The sequence below is a fragment of the Lytechinus variegatus genome, chromosome 12, assembly GCF_018143015.1.
Source record: "Lytechinus variegatus isolate NC3 chromosome 12, Lvar_3.0, whole genome shotgun sequence".
NCBI classification, from domain to species: domain Eukaryota; kingdom Metazoa; phylum Echinodermata; class Echinoidea; order Temnopleuroida; family Toxopneustidae; genus Lytechinus; species Lytechinus variegatus.
Window position 1 is genome coordinate 24,014,262 of NC_054751.1, and position 8,242 is coordinate 24,022,503.

The window sequence follows — 8,242 nt, forward strand, 5'->3', positions numbered from 1 at the left end:
GGCATTCTAAGCACCTTTTAAAAGCATGAACAGGAAAGGAGTATGACTATACACTTGATGCAAGCGCGAAGCGCGAGCCGAAAGGAAATTCGACATATCGCGTTTTGTAAATCAGGAAAAGGATGGATAATTGGATAGATGGATAATATTCCTACATGAATAATAATATTTGGTAATCTGATCTGAAACTGGCACAAGATTCGTATCTAAATAAACATGCGTGCGTGTGATCCAGACCTAGAATCTGGACATTCTAATTACATTCTTTATTATAATATCAATAATAAGAGCGCAATGAGCGAGCTAAAGATATTTGATTTTCAGATCTAAAAAAAAAGAATTTAAGCGCAGTTACGAATTGTATATTGATCTCGCTTAATAAATGATGCGAGTGCGAAGCTCAAGTTTATATTTTTATCATTACATATATTTTGAGTTGCGACCAGGACATTTTAAGGACATTTTTTGTCTTCAACTGACTATGATGACTATCTTCCTAAGCGAGAGATGAAACTTGTCGATATTCCATTCTGAAAAAAAAAACGGACAATGATTATTAGGAAATCATGAAAATATTGTTACATTACCTGTTAATCAAATGAGAGTGCGAAATTGATATCAAGGTCCGATAACTGGACATTTTGTAATCATGAATAGGATACATGGGTTGATATATTTTTAACAAAAATAATGCGAGCGCAAACTGTGAGCCGAAAATTTTAATAAACTGTCATAAAAGAGGAATATAAAATAATTTGTTACAATTGATACATGTATACACAACTCCCCAATCAAAATGCAAGCGAGCAGCTTTAGCTGATACTATTCACAATCAGACCATCCTAAAAAGGGATATTTTTTTAAAAAATATGGAAGACACGAAGAGAATAGTTATTTGACAAATCAAATAATGCTAGCGCGCAGCGAGAGCGGAAAATGTTCATATTTAGACCATAAAATATAGTCATCTTACAGAAAACTATAAAATCTATTTGTAAATCAAACAAATTGAATACTTAATTTCCGAGAAATGTTTTGTATATTTACTTCAAAACTTGATCTTTTAAGCTCAATATAAGTCTATTGAGCAAGTTATACATCTCATAGATTAGGCAATGCGAGCACAAAGCGTGAGCGAAAATTTAAAATAGTGACATGAAATCCCCCCCCCCCTCATCTTATATAATTCACTCGTCTTTCTCCTCTTGTTTTTCCTCTTCGTTTACTCTTCTCTTTTCCCTTCTGGTTCTTTTCCCTCTCTTTCCATTTTTTCTTTTTTGCTCGTTCCAACTATTTGGGAGGGGGGCATTTGATATCCCCCTTCCAAAAAGTGAGGGGACGCGTCGCCCCTGTCCCCCTGGGATGTCCACCAATGTATGCAATTTGATTTGAAATAAAAGAAAATCCTATATAGTCTTTGTAGTCGAAGAAAACCGAAATAACACCCCTAAATTCATTATGAAAAAAATATATGGATGATAATTTTCATGGAGTATTCGCAAGTTGTCCGATTGTCCTAGTCCTTGAATTTACCACTCGTGACGTTGTCCTAAATGTCTCCGGTTCTGTCCTAATACGATCTGCATGCTGTCCGCACCGAACGCCGACAAATTTATTTAGATAATCTTGTCCTAGGACAGTCCGAGGAGTGTCCTACGACAATACGCAGGCAGTCCTGGTTGTGTCCACTGATCTCTCCCCCCGGAGGGGCCACTTACATTGACGAGTGGATACCATGCGCGACCAAAAAAACACGTAAAAAGGATGTCTTTTTCACGATAGGGCACGTTAAACCCCTTTTCCACTAGGGCCAGGACAGCGTCAGGACAAGGCGCGGAATGTAATAATTACAATCCGCGACCCTTCCGCAACCTGTCCGGACATTCCTAGGAGTGTCCGCACGCTGTCCTAAACCCTTCCTGGTGTTCGGGAAATCAAAATTTGTCCGCATCCAAATTTTGGTCGAGACCAAAATTTGGACGCGGATAATGAATTCCTGACACCTTCGGGACCCTGTCCTGACGATGTCCTGATGATGTCCTGCCCTTCCTAAACCCTTCCGCGTCTTCCGGAAACCATCCGCAATCAGGTCAGCTTCAAGAAGGAAAGAAGAAGCCATGCGGATTTTATCAGGAACATGCGGATTGGAATAGGAAGGCAAGCGGACAGTTTCAGGAACGTGCGGACAGGAATAAGAAGGCAAGCGGACTGTTTCAGGACTGGAATAGGACTGGAATAGGAAGGCAAGCGGAGTGATTCAGGAATGTGTGGATCCAATGCTAATATGTATGGAACGAGTACACAAGTAGCAAAAACCATTTGCAAAAGCACTAGATGGGGCAACGGGATAATACAAGACAAGAAAATTACAAAAAGTAAAGAAATACGGGGTCAAGGGGCCTAATTAGTATTTACTAAACAAACCTGAGAACCTAGTATTTCAAGCAGTGTTTTAAACATAATTACGCGAGCGCAAAGCACGAGTTGATTTTTTTTTTTTGGGGGGGGTTACACTTTGAAGAAGGAATATTTCAAGCATTTTCTACTGATCTGAAAAGTGGACTTTTAAAATATTTCTTGCAATAGTTAAACTGGCAATGATCATGATGATGTGAGCAGATTATTTTATTCTGTACTGAACATAAAAAGATGTTTCATGCAACGTTTGATTATGAACTAGATTATTTTAATGTACTCGACTGAAAAAAGGACCTTATAGGCAGCGCTTGACTTTACAAATAGGACAAATATCATAACAAAATTAATAATACAGGTGTAGATTCCAAACTGAAATTCAAGTTTATATTCCTATTACATTTTAAGCACTTTGTTTGATCATGAATGAGGTGTCATTAATAAGAAATAATAATAAATGGTAGCAAGTTTATAAATATCGCTTTTATCAGAACGGCTCAAAACGATTTACAGCAGGGGCAAAACGATTTACCCCAGGATTCATTTCAATCCCGCATGAAAAGTGCACAATTTCCACACCCTGGGAAGCATTCCTTGCATTTATCCCGGTCTAAATATTGCGCTGGCAAATTCAAGCATACAATAATTTTCACTTCCAACCGGGTACCCATTTAGCACCTGGGTGGAGAGTGGCAAGGTATGCAATACGTCTTGCCAAAGGACGGTTTAGACCGCGGTGAGAATCGAACACACGACTCTCCGTTTACAAGGCGGGAGTCAGAACCACTACACCACGACTCCTTACAAAAAATAGGCCTTCCTGAAAAAAGTCGTGCACAGAGCATGTTTCTCATAAACATAAAATATGAGCGCGAAGCGCGAACTCACTTCTTTCAAACATCAAGGACGAAAAAGAAAAGACCTAAGTATTTTTCGTAAAAAATGAACAGCGTGCACAATCTTCTTATGATTAAACTATTGAAAGTATGAAGCGTGAAATGGACCATTATTTTCTACAAATTGAACTAGCTGAAATGCAGATATTCTCCCCGTCTGCAGGTCTGTCAATTTCTTCACTCTTCTTCCTTTCCCCCCCCCCCCCTCTTCTTTGGTTACTTCATTTTTCCTATTTTTACGCAGTCAATAGGGCGTAGCGTTCGCATTCGGCCTCCTGGAATTGCCCATTTACATTTTTTTACTTAGTCTATTTCAATTGGTACAAGAGGAGGCAAAGGCGATTAGACACTGGATTCTGTTTGTATATCTATTTAATACTGGGAGGGGTAAGCCAGCAGCAGGGAGAGGAGGGCCGCATCAGCACGGCACCCCTTTTTCTTTTCCACCATATCATTTTTTTTAAGTTTCCCTTTCCATTTCACTTATTTTTCTTCTGTTTGTATTTTTTTAAAGGGGGAGCAAGACCACCTCACCCCTTGATCCGCATGTGCCTGTCGAATGCAATTTGCATCCTAACTTCCTGTATTCTTCCTCTGTTGTAATATATGATTATGTATTAAATTGTAGAAAAATTATAAGAAAGTAATGTTATAAAGAGAGCCCCGACTTTGCTATGAACATATGCAGTCTTTTTAAAGTTACCTTAGTTGAAAAAAATCAAGATCCGAGATAATTTATTGTTATGTATAAAATTGCACAAAATCTGCTTTCAAAAAGTGAATACTACATTACACCGCTAACACACTTTCCTTTATCCTCCATATTTGAACTATCAAATAATGCGAGCGCGAAGCGCGAGCTGAACATTTTTTACATTCCTACCTAAATACTGGGCATTCTAAGCACCTTTTAAAAACATTAACAGGAAAGGAGTATGACTATACACTTGATGTGAGCGCGAAGCGCGAGCCGAAACGAAATTCGACATATCACGTTTTGTAAATCAGAAAAGGATGGATAATTGGATAGATGGATAATATTCCTACATTAATAATATTTGGTAATCTAATCTGAAACTGGCACAAGATTCGTATCTAAATAAACATGCGTGCGTGTGTTTAGATCCGGACCTAGAATCTGGAACTTCCAATTACATTCTTTATTATAATATCAATAATAAGAGCGCGAAGATGGAGCTAAATATATTTGATTTTCAGATCTAAAAAAAAGTATTTAAGCGCAGTTACGAATTGGATATTGATCTCGCTTAATAAATGATGCGAGTGCGAAGCTCAAGTTTATATTTTTATCATTACATATATTTTGAGTAGCAACCGGGACATTTTAAGGTCATTTTTTGTCTTCAAATGACTATGATGACTATCTTCCTAAGCGAGATATGAAACTTGTCGATATTCCATTCTGAAAAAAAAACGGACAATGATTATTAGGAAATCATGAAAATATTGTTACATGACTTATTAATCAAATGAGGGCTCGAAATTGATATTAAGGTCAGATAACTGGACATTTTGTAATCATGAATAGGATACATGGGTTGATATATTTTTAACAAAAATAATGCGAGCGCAAACTGTGAGCCGAAAATTTTAATAAACTGTCATAAAAGAGGAATTTAACATAATTTTTTACAATTGATACAGGTATACATAACTCCCCAATCAAAATGCAAGCGAGCAGCTTTAGCTGATACTATTCACAATCAGACTATCCTAAAAAGGGATATTTTAAAAAAATATGGAATACACGAAGAGAATTGTTTTTTGACAAATCAAATAATGCTAGCGCGCAGCGCGAGTGGAAAATTTTCATATTTAGACCATAAAATATAGTCATCTTATAGAAAACTATAAAATCTATTTGTAAATCAAACAAATTGAAAACTTAATTTCCGAGAAATGTTTTGTATATTTACTTCAAAACTTGATCTTTTAAGCTCTATAAGTCAATTGAGCAAGTTATACATCTCATAGATTAGGCAATGCGGGCACAAAGCGTGAGCGAAAATTTAACATAGTGACATGAAATCCCCCCCCCCCCCATCTTATATAATTCACTCGTCTTTCTCCTCTTGTTTTTCCTCTTCGTTTTCTCTTCTCTTTTCCCTTCTGGTTCTTTTCCCTCTCTTTTTTTATTTTTTTATCGTTCCAAATATTGGGGAGGGGCGTTTGATATGATATCGAATGCCCCCCTTCCAAAAAGTGAGGGTACGCGTCGCCCCTGTCCCCCTGGGATGTCCACCAATGTATGCAATTTGATTTGAAATAAAAGAAAATCCTATATAGTCTTTGTAGTCGAAGAAAACCAAAATAACACCCCTAAATTCATAAAAAAAAATTCATGGATGATAATTTTCATGGAGTATTCGCAAGTTGTCCGATTGTCCTAGTCCTTGAATTTACCACTCGTGACGTTGTCCTAAATGTCTCCGGTTCTGTCCTAATACGATCTGCATGCTGTCCGCACCGAACGCCGACAAATTTATTTAGATAATCTTGTCCTAGGACAGTCCCAGGAATGACCTACGACAATACGCAGACAGTCCTGGTTGTGTCCTAGGACAAGATCATTTGCATAATCTTTTACGGAATTTGGTTGCGGACAGCATGCCGAAATGACAAAGGTAGCTTCCGCAACCCTTCCTGGTCTTATCCGCGCCCTAGTGGAAAACCGCCTTTACGTACGTAACGTGATAAGGGTGTCAAAAACACAAAAATAATGAAAAAAGGGTATCTATTTCGCTAGGAAAATTACGTGTTTAGGGTCTAATTTGCGGGGATGATAAAACAAAATTAAAATGTTTTATAAAGGATGTCATTTTTGCCCCAACACTTCGTGTTTAGAGTCCGATTTGCGCGAGGTGTAGAAGTGGGGTCGTACTAAACCAAATAAGGTAAAGCCGACGACCGAAGGAACCGTAACAATAAAACATTCCTGTACTTGTTTAGGGGTTCATTTCAGGGAATATTTGCCAAGAGTATCGTTTTGTTTCCAATACTTGTTAAGGGTAGGGTTTCACACGCCAATACTTGTTAAGGGGTTCATTTTCAGAATATGGATATTACGTGTTTAGGGTGCTTTTCGAGACCCCTTGGTCGCGCATGGTATCCACTCGTGAATGGAAGTGGCCCCCCCGGGTCTCTCCCCTACAGTGGTTGTGTCCTATGACAAGACCATTTGCATAATCTTTTACGGAATTTGGTTGCGGACAGCATGCCGAAATTACAAAAGTAGCTTCCGCAACCCTTCCTGGTCTTGTCCGCGCCCTAGTGGAAAACCGCCTTAAAGAACAAGATTTACATCAATAAACGTTTGTTAAAAATCCGAAGCTTGAGCTTTTTCGAGGTTTAGAACTAAAAATGGGTCATTCTATTCACTTTTTTAATCATAAAAATATGATTTTCTCGCTTAAGAAATGATGCGAGCTCGAAGCACGAGCTGATTTTTTTTTATATTCCAATGTAAAAACCGGGCATTTTAGCACACTTTAAATAACGAACGAGTTGTGTATCTCAAACAAATCAATGCGAGCGTTAGGATAGAACTGATCATTAATAATAATTAAACACTGTTTAACATGTAGGACCATCATGAAGAGGGCATTTTTTGTTACTATAAATGAAGCCAGGGAACGTATTTTCGTTTAGCGGAGCAACGTAAAAAAGTGTACTTAGATGTAAAAATTGGCATTTAGGTGCAAATGGATATTTTCACCATGAGATTATCATCTGCGTGAAGTTGTTGTGTGTTTTGTAGTAATTAAGCTGAGCAAAGCCATTTTGGAGTGATTTCTGATTGATAAGATATAGGAAATCAACTCTGAAGTTGTAACACTCGCTTTTGGTCAATTATGGCGCTAAATTCTGTTAAAAGGGCATTCTTGCGAGATGTTGCAAGCGCGAATTGCGAGCTCAAACTATTGGACATCTTAAGACATGAACATAAACCTTCCGAGCAGTTTTTGTAATCGTGAAAAAGATGTGTATCTAACTAAAGAATTAAGGCGCGCGCAAAGTGCGAGCTGTAATTTGTTTTTATACTGACCAAAAAAGTAACCCTATGTTAATGACCCATGAATAGGATACATATCTCACCAATTGAATAATGCGAGAGCGAAGCGCAAGCTTAAAATTTGTGATATTCCAACCTGAAAACTAGATATTCTAAGCATTCTTATATTAAAAATCTAATAATTGATGCGAGCGCGAATAAGCGCAAGCAAAAAAATTGTGTGATTTTCTAATCTAAAATGTGATTATGTTTTACCTCAAAGAGGTAGTCTATTTTGAAAAAGAGGCACATTTCATTCTGAAAAAGGGGTATTTTCTATTTTGAAAGAGGGCACTTTTTCCTACGGGGAATTTTTGGGGGCAAGTGTCCCCTGTCCCCGGTTCCGCCACCCCTGAGTGAAGCGAGCAGAATTTGGTGGGGGGGGGGAGGGGTAGCTCTAGTAACTTCACATTCTAAAATCCTTTTGTAATCATGAACAGGATGAGTATCTAACTAAGCCTTTAAATGTGAATGCTAAGCGTTGAAAATATTTGATATATACAGGCCAAGTTGCTTACTGACATGAAAAGTGGATGTTTCAAAGATTGTTAGTTGGAGTTCAAAACTGGGATAGAGATCTATGCATTATATCTCTAATCGAATGATGCGAGCGCGTAGCGCGTGCTGAACATTTTTCTATATATTCAGCACATTTTTTTGTAATCATGAACAGGAAATAGAGCTACAAAAATCGAATCGTGAGCATAATAATCTGTTTAGATTGATTAGAAAACGGAATATACTTAAAAAAAATTATTTATACCTTTTCTCCTCTCCTTCCCTTTTTTTTCTTTGCTCTCTCTTTTCTTTTTACTGTTGGCAGGGTAACTCAGGGACTCCGCCCCCGGCTACGGCCCTA